This window comes from Elephas maximus, chromosome 9 (assembly GCF_024166365.1).
Source record: "Elephas maximus indicus isolate mEleMax1 chromosome 9, mEleMax1 primary haplotype, whole genome shotgun sequence".
NCBI lineage: Eukaryota > Metazoa > Chordata > Mammalia > Proboscidea > Elephantidae > Elephas > Elephas maximus.
Window position 1 is genome coordinate 114,533,904 of NC_064827.1, and position 17,148 is coordinate 114,551,051.

The 17,148-nt window shown below is 39.9% G+C and overlaps 1 protein-coding gene and 1 pseudogene across 1 annotated transcript in view; both read left to right on the top strand.

Annotated features, from left to right (window-relative positions):
- The window catches only part of LOC126083166 (transforming protein RhoA-like), an 885,451-nt gene that overhangs the window by 521,847 nt on the left and 346,456 nt on the right, over nt 1-17,148 (top strand). The gene's annotated exons all lie outside the window — the stretch shown is intronic.
- On the top strand, nt 14,606-15,282 carry LOC126083167 (transforming protein RhoA-like; annotated as a pseudogene).

A 17,148-nucleotide genomic window follows, 5' to 3' on the forward strand; every position in this document is an offset into this window, starting at 1 on the left:
AAAGCAGAAGTAAAGGAAATAGAAAACAGAAAAACAATTGAAAGAATTAACAATACCAAAAGCTGGTTTTTTGAAAAAATTACCAAAACTGATAAACCATTGTCAAACTGACAAAAGAAAATCAGGAGAGGAAGCAAATAACCAGAATAAGAAATGAGATCGGCCATAGTACAACCAACCAAACTGAAATTAAAAGAGTCATATGAGATTACTATGAGAAATTGTATTCTAACAAATTTCAAAAACCTAGAAGAAATGGATGAATTCCTAGAAAAACACTACCTATCTAAAGTAACACAAACAGAGTTAAAAAAAAGAACTAAATAAACCCATAACAAAAGAAGAGACTGAAAAGGTAATCAAAAAACTCCCAACAACAACAACAAAAAAAAACCCTGGCCTGGATGGCTTCACTGCAGTGCTCTACCAAACTTTCAGAGAATTACACCACTACTACTAAAGGTATTTCAGAGCACAGAAAAGGACGGAAAACACCCAAACTCATTTTATGAAGCCAGCATTTCCCTGATACCAAAACCAGGTAAAGACACGAAAAAAAAAAAAAAAAAATTACAGACCTATATCCCTCATGAACTTAGATCCAAAAATCCTCAACAAAATTCTAGCCAATAGAATTCAACAACATATCCAAAAAAAAAAAAAAAAAATTCACCATGACCAAGTGAAATTCAAACCAGGTATGCAGGGATGGTTCAACATTAGAACAAAAATCAATGTAATCCATCATATAACTAAAACAAAAGACAAGAACCACATGATTTTACCAATCGATGCAGAAAAGGCATTTGACAAAGTTCAACGCCCATTCACAATAAAAAAAAAAAACTCTCAGGAAAATAGGAATAGAAGGAAAATTCCTCAGCATAATAAAGGCCATTTAAACAAAGCCAACAACAACATCATCCTAAACTGAAAGAGTCTGGAAGCATTCCCCTTGAAACTGGGAACCAGGCAAGGATGCCCTTTATTACACCACTCTCATTCAACATTCTGCTGGAGGTCCTAGCCAGAGCAATTCGGCTACTTAAAGAAATAAAGCGCATCCAGATTGATAAGTAAGAAGTAAAAGTATCTCTATTTGCAAATGACATGATCATATACACAGAAAACCCTAAAGAATTCTCAAGAAAACTACGGAAACTAATAGTTCAGCAGAGTATCAGGATACAGGATAAACATACAAAAATCAGTTGGATTCCTTAGACCAACAAAAAGAACATCGAAGAGGAAATCACCAAATCAATACAATTTACATTAGCCCCCAAGAAGATAAAATACTTAGGAATAAATCTTATCAGAGATGTAAAAGTCTTATACAAGAAAAACTACAAGACACAACCACACGAAACCAAAAGAGACCTACATAAGTGGAAAAACATACCTTGCTCATGGATAGGAAGGCGCAACATTGTAAAAATGTCTATTCTGCCAAAAGCCATCTATAGATTCAATGAAATACCCATCCAAATTCCTTTGACACTTTTTGATGAGATAGAGAAACAAATCACCAACTTCATATGGAGGGAAAGTATCCCAGGATAAGTAAACCATTACTGAGAAAAAAGAAAAAAGCAGGAGGCCTCACTCTACTTGACTTTAGAAACCATTATACTGCCACAGTAGGGAAAACAGCCTGATACTGGTACAACAACAGATACATAGACAAATGGAACAGAATTGAGAATCTAGACATAAATCTATCCACATACGAGCAGCTGATATTTGAAAAAGGCCCAAAGTCAGTTAAATGGGGGAAAGATAGTCTTTTTAACAAGTGGTGCTGGCATAACTGGATATCCATTTGCAAAAAAATTAAAGAGCCATATCTGATGCCATGCACAAAACTAACTGAAAGGGGATCAAAGACTACCTAAATATAAAATCTAAACGATAAAGATCATGGAAGACAAAAATAGGGACAGTGCTAGGAGCCCTTATCCATGGCATAAACAGTATAAAAAACATTACAAACAATGCAGAAGAGAAACTAGATAACTGGGAGCTCCTAAAAATCAAACACCTATGCCTATCCAAATACTTCATCAAAAGAGTAAAAAGTCTGCCTACACAGACTGGGAAAAAGATATTAGCTATGACATTTCTGATCAGCTCCTGATCTCTAAAATCCACGATATTGCAAAAACTCAACTGCAAAGAGACAAATAACCCAGTTAAAAAATGGGCAAAGGATATGAACAGACACTTCACTAAAGAAGACATTCTGGTGGCTAACACATGCATAAGGAAATGCTCACCATCATTAGCCATTAGAGAAATGGAATTGAAACTTCCATGAGATTCGATCTCACTGCAACAAGGCTGGCATTAATCCAAAAAACCCAAAATAATAAATGTTGGTGAGGTTGTGGAGAGACTGGAACACTTATACACTGCTGGTGGGCATGTAATATTGTTTAACCACTTCGGAAATTTATTTGGCTCTTCCTTAAAAAACTAGAAATAGAACTATCATATGATTCAGCAATCCCACTACTTGGAATACATCCTAGAGAAATAAGAGACTTTACACAAACACATATAAGCACACCCATGTTCACTGCAGCACTATCTACAATAGCAAAAAGTTGAAAGCAACCAAAGTGTCCATCAACAGTTGAATGGATAAATAGATTATGGTATATGTACACAATGTAATATTACGCATCAATAAAGAACACTGATGAATCCGTGAAACATTTCGTAACATGGAGGAATCTGGAAGGCATTATGCTGAGTGAAATTAGTCAGTCACAAAAGGACAAATGTTGTATGAGACCACTATTATAAGAACTGAAGAAAAGGTTTACACACAGAAGAAAACATTCTTTGCTGGTTATGAGGGCAGAGGGAGGAAGAGGGGTATTCACTAACTAGATGGTAGACAAGAATTATTTTAGGCGAAGGGAAGGGCAACACACAATACAGGGGAAGTCAGCACACCTGGACTAAACCAAAAACTAAGAAGTTTCCTGAATACAACCAAACACTTCAAGGGACAAAGAATCAGGAAGAGGGGTCTGGGAACCATGGTTTCAGGGGACATCGAAGTCATTTGGCATAATGAAGTTTATTAAAAAAATGTTCTGCATCCCACTTTGGTGAGTAGCCTCTGGGGTCTTTAAAGCTAGCAATAGGCCACCTAATATGCATCAATTGGTCCCAACCAACTTGGAACAAAAGAGAATGAAGAACACCAAAGCACAAGGAAACATGAGTCCAAACAGAAAAAGGGCCACATAAACCAGAGACTCCATCAGTCTGAGACAGGAGAACTAAATGGTGCCTGGCTACCACCAATCACCACCCTAACAGGGAACATAAGTCCCTAATGGAGCAGTAGAAAAGTGGGGTGTAGAAGTCAAATTCTAGTAAATAGATCAGACTTAATGGTCTGATTGAGACTGGAGGGACCCCAGAAGACATGGCCCCCAGACACTCTGTTAGCCTAAAACTAAAACCATTCCCTAAGCCAACTCTTCAGCCAAAGGTTAGACTGCTGTATGAGACATAAGATGGTACTGGTGAGGAGTGTGCTTCTTAGCTCAAGTAGATACACACAGATCATTAGAAGGATGGTTTTGCTGATCTTGGCCAATCTCTTGCATCCTCAACCTATCATGTTTGCAAGTCAATCATGATTTCGTGAAAGGACACTACAAATAAATGGTTGGATTTTAGTCAATTCAGCAAAATCACTCACTTCCTGGACTAATGAGTGCCATTTCAACATGAATGTTGGTTGACATGTTTCTTATGTTAACAAGGAGGACCTAAGAGAAGCGAGCTCGGAGATTGGAACTTGACTGAATTTTCCGTGACAGTTTTTTCCGTGCTTAAACGAGAGTGCTTTTCAAATCCTGAAGAACTGTTCAAAATTAACTTTATTCAGAATGTAATAGATAATGACTTGACAACTTGTCAGTTTAAAGAGGCATTATTGAAATTTCTCCCCTCATTTTCAGTCCACCAATTAGGAAAACAATCACTGCAGTCCTGAGATGCAGCGTTTGCCATTTCCCGTGGTATAAATACTGCCAGCACAGGACAAGCTATCCACCTGAGGGCACTGAATTCTACACCATGAAACGGGATCTCCCAAAACAAAACCAACGCCTGCACATATAGGAGGGTAAAGTATAGCAGCAACATTACTAAGGGTGAGTTTGCGTGTCCATTACCTTCCTTTGTAATAGAACTGAACTATGAGAAAGCGGAAAAGCGGTGCGCTCTATGCACAGGGTTTGAGGCCTCGCCCTGGCACAGCCCAGCTCAGCACAGCTGCGAGACCTACCCTTAGGGGCCCTGCCTTCCCTGCTCCTGCCGTGCACCTCCCTGCAGGGGACGTTCCACCACTAAAGCCTGAAGCCCTTAGAGAGGGGCAGATCACGCGCCCCAGAGCCCTGTTCCAGGAGGTTGTGCGCACGCGTGAGCTCCTAAAGCAGGGTGGGAATGGGGTTCCCTGAGCCATGGTTGCAGAGTGGTTAAGAGCTACTGCCTCCTAACCAAAAGGCCAGTTGTTTGAATCTACCAAGCGTTCCTTGGAAGTCCTATGGGGCACTTCTACTCTGTCCTACAGGATCATTAGGGGTGAGAATCGACTCTACTGTAATGGGTTTATGAGAAGCACTGCAGGAGCAGAGAACAAACCATCTGGGGTGAATTCTGAGGCTTCTTGGAAAGCAGGCGACACCTCCTCACCCAGAACCTCCACATCAACCCTTCTGCCAAAAGAGCGTGTCTGAAGCCACCACTCACAATTTGTAAAAATTCTCGTCATTGTTTTTGTGCCATGGAGTCAATCTCCCCTCATGGAGACCCTATATGACACAGTAGAACTTCCCCATAGCGTTTCCTAGGCTGTACTCTTTATGGGGGCAGATTCCCTGCTGTTTATCCTCTGCAGCCAGAGCCTTATTCCCTGGGTATTTGCTTAGCAATCCAGCGCTTAACCTCGCACAGTCCGGGCTCCTTCCCTAAGCTTACCCTTGGCTATCAAGTGGATTCTGACTCACAGCAACCCTACCAGTCAGAGTGGAACTTATCCACAGGGTTTCCAAGGAGTGGATGGTGGATTTGAACTGCCACCTTTTGGTTAGCAGCGGGGCTCTTAACCACTTTGCAACCACGGCTCCACTTAAAATACAGTATCCTGGAGTTGGGAAGACTGCTCTTCCACATTTAGATACACTTTGGACCACAATCATTTCTTCCTCTGAATAGGCTTTCAAAAAATACTGTTTCTTTTTCCTATTCACTTTGAAAGTTCCATTACAGAACTGCACAACCAAAGAATTTTAGATGTGGAAATGCTGTAAGACATACTTTCTCCTGATGCCATTCCAAAAGTCTTCCCTACTATATTTACTGCCATACAGTTTTTCTTGTTGCATTTATTTAATATATAGACAGTTCACAAGAAATGTTGAGGCACCAATGTTTTGTCTGAAATTTACTTGTTCCCTTGACCAAGACAGTTGAGAATCAGGTCACAGAAAGTAGCTCCTTGCTTTCCCTAGGTTCTTGCTCCACACAGGTAGAATGGCATAAGCTGCACCCTTACAATTTATGAAATTGAATAAAAATTTATAATATTTTTATTACAAAATAAATATTTATGGAAGGAAAACATGTCCTTTTACAATACCGTTTAAGAAAATAAAACATATAGCAATACATGTACCCATTGATAAGAAAGCCTTATACAACGAAAAGTATAAAACACTACTGAAAGATCTTAAAGAAGACCTAGATAGATGGAAAGAAATTCTGTGCTCACGGATTGGAAGACTTAATATAGTCAAGATGTCAATAATACACAAAGTGACCTACAGATAGAACACAATCCTAATCAAAATTCCTATAGTTTTCCTTACAAAAATGGAAAAAGAATCCTCCGTTTTCTATGGGAAGACGAGAGACCTGAAATAGTGAAAGGAATTTGAAAAATAACAAAGTAGCAGGCCCCATAGTTCCTCACTTCAAAACAGATTACACAGCTACAGTAAATCAAAACAGCCTAGTACTTGTTTAAACATAGACACACAGGCCAATGGAACAGAATTGAAAATCCAGCAATAAATCCAAACATCTATGGTCAATTAGTTTTCAGTAAGGGAGCCAAATTCATTCATTGGCAAAAGAATAGTCTCTTCAATAAATGGTGCAGGCTAAATTGGATTTCCCCAAACAGAAAAATGAAACAAGATCCATACCCCACACCATACACAAAAACTAAATCAATATGGATCAAGGAGCTAAATTTAAATTTAGAATTATGCAGTTCTAAGAAAAAAATAGAGGAGCAAACCTTTTGGACATAATTGGTTTTCAAATGATAGATTATCAAACACAATATTGAATGCACAAGCATCAGAAAACAAAATAGATAACTTGGAAATCATAAGAGTTAAATGCTTGTGCTCATCAAAAGACTCAATAAAAATAGGGAAGAGACAGCCTACGGACTGGGAAAAATTCTTTGGCAAGTATATAAGTGATTAGAGTCTAATATCTAAAATATATAAAACTTTTACAACTTCATAACCAAAAGACAATCATATCAAGAAGTGGGCAAAGAACATGAACAGACATTTCACCAATGAGAATATTCGGTGACCAACAGATACGAGAAGAGGTGCTCAATGGCATTAGGCATCAGGGAAATGCAAATCAATACCAATATGAGACACTATTTCACTCCCACTGAGATGGCTACAATAACAAAATCAAAAACTAAAAAACGGGAAAATAACAAGTGTTGGAGAGGATTTGGATAAATTGGAACCCTCATCCATTGCTGGTGAAAACTCAAAATGATATAGCCATTTTCAAAACAGTCTGGTGGTTCCTCAAAAAACTCCTGGCAGAGCTGCCATATAACCCAGCAATTCCACTCCAGCTATTTGCCCTAGGGATCTGATAGAAGTGACAGGAACAGACATATGCACACCTATTTTCACCGCAGCATTATTCACAAGAGCAAAAAGATGGAAACAACCTAAGTGCCCATCAATGGATGAATGGATAAGTAAAATGTGGTACATACATACAATGAAATACTACTCAGTAATACAGAAGTATGAGTTACCTAAACTCCTTGGAACATGGAAGAACCGGGAGGACATTATCTTGAGCAAAATAAGTCCCACAATAAAAGAAATATTCTATGTTATCACATTTATGAAATGATATGAACTAATAAAAATATGCAGAAAATAATGTGTTTACCAGAGTTGGGGTAGAATAAAGCAGAAATTCACTCTCAAGAGAGTACACACTGGTTACTCTTGGTGATGGGAAAGGTAACACCGAATGAGAGTGAAGTGCACACAGCTTGACGATGGCAATCCATGTGAGTAAAATGTACACAAGGAAAAATAATTTGTTGGTAATAGCATGTAATGTATAATTTTCAAACATAAGCAAAAATGACCAAAAATATATATGCGGGTATATATATAAATATATATAATAGATTGGAAACCCTGGTGGTGTAGTGCTTAAGCGCTACGGCTGCTAAGCAAAGGGTAAAAAAAAAAAAAAAACCAAAGGGTAGGCGGTTCGAATCTGCCAGGTGCTCCTTGGAAACCCTACGGGGCAGTTCTACTCTGTCCTATAGGGTTGGCATGAGTCGGAATTGACTTGACGGAACTGGGTTTATATAACAGATATTATATATGTACTCAGGTAGGCATTTATGTGTATAAATACACATAAGTGTATATATACGTGAATATGTTTATGCATATACATCTATGGAAATGTATGCACTGATAGTTATATATATAATAAATCATATAGAGGGCAGACTTATGAATATTTCTTATACATAACCAAACACCTCATGGGATTGGTTTTCCGGATTTGAAGTATTAGGAATAGAGTCTAGCGGAACATCTGGGTACACGGGCATAACAGAGTTCCTAAAGTTATACTTTACATCCGAGTTTGCTGAGTAGTGTCTGGGGTTTTAAAAGCTTGATACTGGCTTTCTAAGATACAACTATTGGTCTCTACTTATCTACAGCCAAAGAGAATGTAGGAAATGAAAGACACAAAAAAGGAACTTGGGGGGCAAGGTCAAGATGGCAGAATAGACAGATGGTTGTGGCAGTTCTGGCAAACGCTCTTAGAACAAAGATCCCCCACAAAAAGTGAAATGAGTATATTTATGACAAGCTAGCAGCCCGAACATCAAAGTCAAGGTTAGAAAATGAACTGAGGGGCAGGTGGAGGAAGAGACAGTTCAGAAGCGGAGAGGACCGCCAGGAGCCCTCAGGCACCATTCCTGGGAGTGGCTGCCATGGGCTGCTACAAGCTTTCAGCTGCAGTTTCCCCATGGAGAAGCAGCCAGCCACACGGCCTACACACACCTCCGGAACCAGAGAAGAACACCACTCTCAGCAAAAGCAAAGTACTTGCGTATGTTTTACCATCCACGCCCCCCAAGCTGGCTTTGGTGGCTGATTTCCCTGGGCCTGAGATAAGCCCTGTTCAGCACCTATAGCCATTTTCCTGGCCATGGAAAAGGAATAAATTTGCAACTGGGGGAAAGATAATTTACCAGTTCCACTAACCGGGTGAACTCAGGACAGAAGCGGCTCCTTTCCAGGCATAAACAGTCCGTGGACTTTGAGTACCTTTCCCCTGTGAATGGACCTGGATGGGCCTATTTCAGGAGAATAGGCTCTTCTTGGCAGACTACAACTGTTGCAGCTGTGCGGTGGAGCGGGGTGGGGTGGGGTGGGGAATTGATGTTTGACATTGGTTTGCCTATCAAAAAAGGTCCTCACCTACCCACATCAGGGGTCTAAGACTGGTGGCTCCACTCACATCACCCAGCCACCCACGAAAAGGGTCCAAGGTTAAGTCGTACCTCTCAGTTATTATAACCAAAAACATTGGGTGCCCATTGTCCATCTGCAGAACTCACCTACCTGTATGCTATAGGGAACAGGGACACGCTTTCCTCCGACACACTTGGGGGAAAATTCTCAGCTCCCTGCCTTGTTCAGAGCGTGAACACCTGCTGTAACCAGATACCGGTACCGACACCCATCTCGCCTGCCCCTCAAAGACTGTAGAACTGCGTCTGTACCACGCACTTGATGATCATCTACCTGGACACCTGAGTTGCATTCATACAATAAAAGTGAATGGACTCCTAGGCTGATATACCTGATAACAGCTCTAGCCATCTGGGGGCAGGACATCAGAGTTCCAAAGACAAAAACAGTCAAGCTAGCTCACTCAAGCAACCCATTTGGGCATATCAAAACAAAACAAAGGAAGAAGCTATGACACAATAAACAAACATAAAATAAACTAATACAATAACTTAGAGATGGCTCAGAGACAACAGTCAATATCAAGTCACATAAACAAAACAGACCATGGGCACCTCAACAGGCTCTCAAAACAAAGAATCAAAGGATCTTTTAGAAGAAAGTGCCTTCCTGGAATTAACAGAGGCAGAATGCAAAAGATTAATATACAGAACTCTTCAAGACATCAGGAAGGAAATCAGGCAATATGCAGGACAAGCCAAGGAACACACAGAAGAAGTAGTTAAAGAAATTAAAAAGATGATTCAGGAACATAATGAAAAATTTAATAATCTGGAAAAATACATAGACAGCAATCAGAAATTCAGAAGATTAACAATAAAATTACACAAGTAGACAACTCGATACAAAGTCAGAGGAGCAGAATTGAGCAAGCGGAAGGCAGAATTTCTGAACTTGAAGATAAAGCACTTGGCACCAACATATTTGAAGAAAAATCAGATAAAAGAATTTTAAAAAACAAAGAAATCTTAAGAATCATGTGGGACACTATCAAGAGGGATAACCTAGAAGTGATTGGAGTGCCAGGACAGGGAGGGATAACAGAAAATACAGAGAGAATTGTTGAAGACTTGTGGGCAGAAAACTTCCCTGATATCGTGAAAGATAAGAAGAAACCCATCCAAGATGCTCATTGAACTCCACATATGGTAGATTTTAAAAGAAAGTCACCAAGACATTTTATAATGTAACTTGCAAAAACCACAGATAAAGAGAGAATTTTAAGAGCAGCTAGGGATAAACGCAAAGTCACCTACAAAGGAGAGTCAATAAGAATAAACTCTGACTACTCGGCAGAAACCATGCAGGCAAGAAGGCAGTGGGATGACTTATATAAAAAAACGAAGGAAAAAAATTGCCAGCCAATAATCATATATCCACGAAACTGTCTCTCAAACATGAAGGTGAAACTAGGACATTTCCAGATAAACAGAAGTTTTGGGATTTCATAAATACCCAACCAAAACTATAAGAAATCCTACAGGGAGTTCTTTGGTTAGAAAAGGAACAATATCAGGTATTAATCCAAGACTAGAACACTGGGCAGAGCAATCAGAAGTCGACCCAGACAGGGAAACCCCAAAAATAAATCAAGATTATAAAAACACTCAAAACAGGGAAACACCAATGGTATTATGTAAAAGAAGACTACATCAAAACAATAAAGAGGGACAAAGAAATGTAGTCATATATCTTCCATATGGAATGGAAGACAGGGCGATACAAGAAATAAAAGTTAAGTTAAAATTTAGAAAAATAGGGGTAAATAATAAGGTAAGCACAAAGTAGAGAAATTATCCTACACATCAAAATATAATGCAAGAAAAAATAGAGACCCAGCAGAAACAAAATGAACAACAACAAATATGAGGAAAGGAGAATATATAAAGATAATCTACTCAGCACATAAAATTAAGTGGGGAAAACAAACTGTCAACAATACACAAAAAAACACATCAAAACGATACCACTAAATTCTTACCTATCTGTAATTACACTGAATGTAAATGGGCTAAATGCACCAATAAAGAGACAGAGAGTGGCAGAATGGATTAAAAAACATGGTCCGTCTATATGCTGCCTACAAGAGACACACCTTAGACTTAGAGACACAAACTAAAACGCAAAGGATAGAAAAAAATATATCAAGCAAACAACAATCAAAGAAGAGTGAGAGTGGCAATATTAATTTCTGACAAAATAGACTATAAAGTTAAATCCATCATTAAAGATAGGGAAGGACACTATATAATCATTAAAGGGACAATATACAAAGAAAATATAACCATATGAAATATTTATGCACCCAATGACAGGGCTGCAAGAGGCATAAAACAAATTCTAACAGCATTGAACTGTGAGACAGACAGCTCCACAGTAACAGTCGGAGACTTTGACACACCACTTTCGGTGAATGACAGGACATCCAGAAAGAAGCTCAATAAAGACACGGAAGATCAAAATGCCACAACAAACCAACATGACCTCATAGATACATGCAGAATGCACCACCCAACAGCAGCCATTTATACTTTATTTCTAGTGCACATGGAACATTCTCTAGAATAGACCACATATTAGGTCATAAAGCAAGCCTTAGAAGAATCCAAAACACTGAAATATTACAAAGCATCTTCTCTAACCATAAGGCCATCAAAATAGAAATCGATAACAGAAAAAGCAGGGAAAAGAAATCAAACACTTGGAAACTGAACAATACCCTGCTCAAAAAGGACTGGGTTATACAAGACATTAAGGATGGAATAAAGAAATTCATAGAATACAATGAGAATGAAAACACTTCTTATCAGAATCTTTGGGACACAGCAAAAGCAGTGCTCATTTATTCATATCAATAAATGCACATATCCAAAAAGAAGAAAGGGCCAAAATCAAAGAATTATCCCTACAACTTGAACAAATAGAAAGAGAGCAACAAAAGAAACCCTCAGCCACCAGAAGAAAGCAAATAAAAAAATTAGAAAAGGAGGAGGCGGGGCCAAGATGGCTGACTTGGTAGAACTACTGTGGATCCCTCTTGCAAAAAAGACTTGGAAAAACAAGTGAATTGATCATATACATGACAATCTACGAACCCCGAACATCAAACACAGAACTAAAGAGTTGACCTGAGTGACAGAGGAGAGAAAACCGCGCCCTGAAGCAGCAGCCGCTTCTGGAACCGGCGTCCTGAGCCCGCAGCCTTGAGCCCTCGTGGTTCCCCGATACCAGAGTGGTGGGGCTGATTGCGGCTTACTGAGACGGGGCAAGCACAGGACACAGCCCTAACCCATAAACCGCTGGAGTAACCTTGGTAGAGGCTCAGCCAGTGCAAGCAGGCTGCACGCTGACGCCGCTGACAAGAGAGCTAGCAAACACGGAGAAGCAGAGATTGTTTTCAGAGCCTGGAGCCACAGTCCCAGTCAGAAAACCTTGATGCTGGGCTTTGGACTAAGCGCAGAGGAGCTGAGGACAGCTTTCTGAGATGGTGTAAGCACGGGACACAGGCCTGACCCTCGGGGGGCAATCTCAACCAAGCCAGCCCACACAAGCTACAGGCCCCTTTGGAATCTCAGATAAAACAGTCATCACCAAGCAAGATAAGTAACTTTGTCTATATTTCCCGTGGCTACTCTCTCCTATCTATCTGACCCCTCCCCTCCCTGCCCCAGCTGGCTTCATTAACATTGGAATTTCCTAGGCCAGGGAGTGAAGTACTCTGAGGTTTTTTTTTTCTTTCCCCTAACCCTTTCTCCTGGCCTGAGAGAAGCAGCAACTAACAACCAGGGGGGAAAAATTCTTCCCTGATTTCCCTAAACTGGAATAAAAATACAGAATCAGTTCCAGCCAAGCATTTGAGATCCACAGTCCTTGGCTTTCATCCCTACAGGGAACAAGGTGGCTGTTATAATGCAAAGGCAATTCTGATAGAGATCTGACAGTAATTCTTGTAGCAGACAAGTGGAAAGAGAAGTTTTCAAGGTCTGATGCCTTTCTACCTATTAAACAGAGCCCTCACTGATCCACACAGGGGAACTGAGGTCTGAAGCTCCACCCAAACCACCTAGCCACCTGCTAATGGGGTCTTAGGATAGTGACGCCTACCAATCTTTAGAGTTACAAGGATTGGGTGCCTAAGGTACAGCTGCAGAGCCCACCCACCAAAATGCTCTAGAAATAGAGACACTCTTACCTCACTGGCACGTGGAGGAATGCTGTCAGCATCCTGCCCTCCTTGGAGTGTGCCCCCTGCCGCTACTAGAATCTGGTGCACACAACTATCACCACTACTCCTCTAAGTTAATAGGTGACAGTCTACGCCACACACTTGGTGACCCGAAATCAGAACACTTAAGCTGATTCTATTCAAGAATAGCGAATGGACTCTTCAGCTTATATATCTGGTAACAGCTCAAACCAGCTGGTAATAGGACATAAACGATTCAAAGGCTACAACAATCAAGACAGCACAATCTAGTAGCCCATCTGGGTATATTGACACAAAACAAAACAAGAAGATAAGACTCAGTGAGCAATATAAAATAAATCATTACAATATCTTCTAGATGGCTTGGAGACAGCAGTCGATATCAAATTACATGAAGAAGCAGACCATGATTGCTTCTACAAATCCCCAAATTAAAGAATCAAAATCTTTTCCAAATGAAGATACTATGCTGGAATTGCCAGATGCAGAATATAAAAAACTAATACACAGAATGCTTCAAGACATCAGGGATGACCTCAAAAATGAAATAAGGCAATCTACAGAAAAAGCCAATGAACACACTGATAAAGCAGTTGAAGAACTCAAAAAGATTATTCAAGAACATAGTAGAAAAATTTATAAGCTTCAAGAATCCATAGAGAGATAGCATTCAGAAATCCAAAAGATTAACAGTAAAATTACAGAATTAGGCAACTCAAGAGGAAGTCAGAGAAGCAGAATCAAGGAATTGGAATGCAGAGTGGGGGAGGTGGAGGGTAAGGCAATTGACACCAAAATAGTTGAAGAAAATCACATAAAAGAAATGAAAAAAATGAAGAAACCCTAAGAATCATGTGGGACTCTATCAAGAAGAATAACTTGCTTGTGATTGGGGTTCCAGAACAGGGAGGGATAAGAGAAAATACAGAAAGAATAGTTGAAGATCTGTTGGCAGAAAACTTCCCTGGCATCGTGAAAGACGAAAGGATATCTATCCAAGATGCTCATCGAACCGCATACAAGATTGATCCAAAAAGAAAATCACCAAGGCATATTATCATCAGACTTGCCAAAACCAAAGATAAAGAGAAAATTTTAAAAGCAGACAGGGATAAAAGAAAAGTCACCTACCAAGGAGAATCAAGAAGTTCAGACTATGCAGCAGAAACCATGCAGGCAAGAAGGCAATGGGATGACATATATAGAGCACTGATGGAGAACAACTGTCAGCCAAGAATCATATATCCAGCAAAACTTTCTCTCAAATATGAAGGTGAAATTAAAACATTTACAGATAAACACAAGCTTAGAGAATTTGCAAAAACCAAACCAAAGCTACAAGAATTACTAAAGGAGACGTCGCTTACTGCCGTCCCACCACCGCCTGCCCTCACTCACTCGAGCTCCCGCCTGCCACGCGCCATCCTTCCTCGGTTCTCTTGTTAGTCAGCAGCCGCCTCCTCAGCGACCAGCCAGCGTCTCCGAGCTCGCGACTCGTGGAGCGGCGTCCTCTCCACGAAAGGTTGGACTCGGAGTCACCGCCAAAGTGCCTTTCATTTGAGAAGTTCAAGGTACTTTGTAGAACTTCTGCCACACAGGCCAGGCATCTCGCAGCACATTTGTAAGTGATGGCTGCCATCAGGAAGAAACTGGTGATTGTTGGTGATGGAGCTTGTGGCAAGACCTGCTTGATCATACTCTTCAGCAAGGATCAGTTCCCTGAGGTGTATGTGCCCACAGTGTTTGAGAACTATGTGGCAGATATTGAAGTGGAAGGAAAGCAGATAGAGTTGGCTTTGTGGGACACAGCTGGGCAAGAAGACTATGAGCGTCTGAGGCCACTCTCCTACCTGGACACTGATGTCATACTGATGTGTTTCTCCATTGACAGCCCTGATAGTTTAGAAAACCTCCCAGAAAAATGGACCCCAGAAGTCAAGCATTTCTGTTCCAATGTGCCCATCATCCTGGTTGGGAATAAGAAGGATCTCTGGAATGATGAGCACACAAGGCGGGAGCTACAAGATGAACGAGGAGCTGGTAAAACCTGAAGAAGGCAGGAATATGGCAAACAAGATTGGTGCTTTTGGGTACATGGAGTGTTCAGCAAAGACCAAAGAGGGAGTGAGGGAGGTTTTTGAAATGGCCACGAGAGCGGCTATGCAAGCCAGACGTGGGAAGAAAAAATCTGGGTGCCTTATCTTGTGAAACCTCGCTATAAGCACAGCCCTCATATAGTTAATTTTGAAGTGCTGTTTATTAATCTTAGTGTATGATTACTTGCCTTTTCATTTATCTATTATTTACCTAAGGTTACAAATCAGAAGTCATCTTGCTACCAGTATTTAGAAGCCAACCATGAATATTAATGATGTCCAGCCCCTCTGGCCCACCAGGGCCCCTCTGACACTGCTCTAACAGCCCTCCTCTGCACTCCCACCTGACACACCAGGTGCTAATTCAAGGAATTTCTTAACTTCTTTGCTTCATTCTAGAAAGAGAAAAAGTTGGTAACTTTTGTGAATTAGGCTCTAACTACTTTATACCTAACCTGTCCTTCCTATTACCTGTCAGCTGCAAGATATTCTGGCAAGTCTCCACTTCAGGACACTCCTCCTAAATGGGTCTCACTGGCATAGCTCTGAAGTGGGCGTCCAGTTTTTTGAAAATGTGCTCAGCCGGGAAGGCCAAAATCCACGCAGCTGTGGCAAAGTTACAGTTCCATGGTTTCATGTTAGTTACCTTATAGTTACTGGGTAATTAGTGCCACTTAATGTATGTTACCAAAAATAAATATATCTACCCCAGACTAGATGAACTATTTTTTGTATAATTGGATTTCCTAATACTGATATTTGTCATCTCTGCAGAAAGTGTATTGGTTTTTTAAAAAAGAAAGTGTATTTGAAAATAAAGTCAGATGGAAAATTCCTTTTAAAAAAATAAAAGAATTACTAAAGGAAATTCTTTGGTCAGAAAATTAATAATATCAGATACCAACACAACACAAGGTCACAGAACAGAACATCCTGATATCAACTCAAATAGGGAAATCACAAAAACAAAATAAGATTAATTTAAAAAAGAAAAAAATACTCAGAACAGGGAATCATTAAAGTCATTATGTAAAAGATTACAATAATCACAAAAGAGGGACTAAATACAGGAGGCATAGATCTTCCATATGGAGAGGAAAACAAGGTGATATAGGACGATATAAGTTAGGTTCTTACTTACAAAAACAGCGGTAAATATTAAGATAACCACAAAGAAGTCTAACCATTCCATATTTCAAAATAAAAAGCAAGAAAAACACAACGACTCAGCAAAAATAAATTCAACTACTATGAAAATGAGGAACACACAATATACAAAGAAAATGTAAGCACATGTTCTCATTAGGGATCAGTCCCTGGAGAAGGACATCATGCTTGGCAGAATAAAGGGTCAGTGGACAAGAGGAAGATCCTCAGTGAGATGGATTGACACAGTAGCAGCAAAAATGAGCTCAACCATAACAACGATTTTAAGGATAGTTCAGGACCGGGCAGTGTTTCGTTCTGTTGTGCATAGGGTTGCCATGAGTCAGAATCAACTCGACGGCACCTAACAACAACAACAGCCCTCGTGAACTTAGAATCAAAAATCCTCAACAAAATTCTAGCCAATGGAACTCAACAAGATATCAAAAAGGTAATTCATCCTGACCAAGTGGGATTCATAGCAGGTATGCAGGGATGGTGCAACCTTAGAAAAAGAATTAAGGTAATATATCATATAAATAAAACAAAGGACAAGAACCACATGATTTTTTTTTTTTTTTTTCTTTATGCAGGGATGGTGCAACCTTAGAAAAAGAATTAAGGTAATATATCATATAAATAAAACAAAGGACAAGAACCACATGATTTTATGAATTGATGCAGAAAAGGCATTTGACAAAATTCAACACCCATTCATGATAAAAATTCTCAGGAAAACAGGAACAGAAGTAAAAATCCCTCAGCATAATAAAGGGCATTTATACAAAGCAATAGCCAATATCATCCTAAATGGAGAGAGCCTGAAAGCACT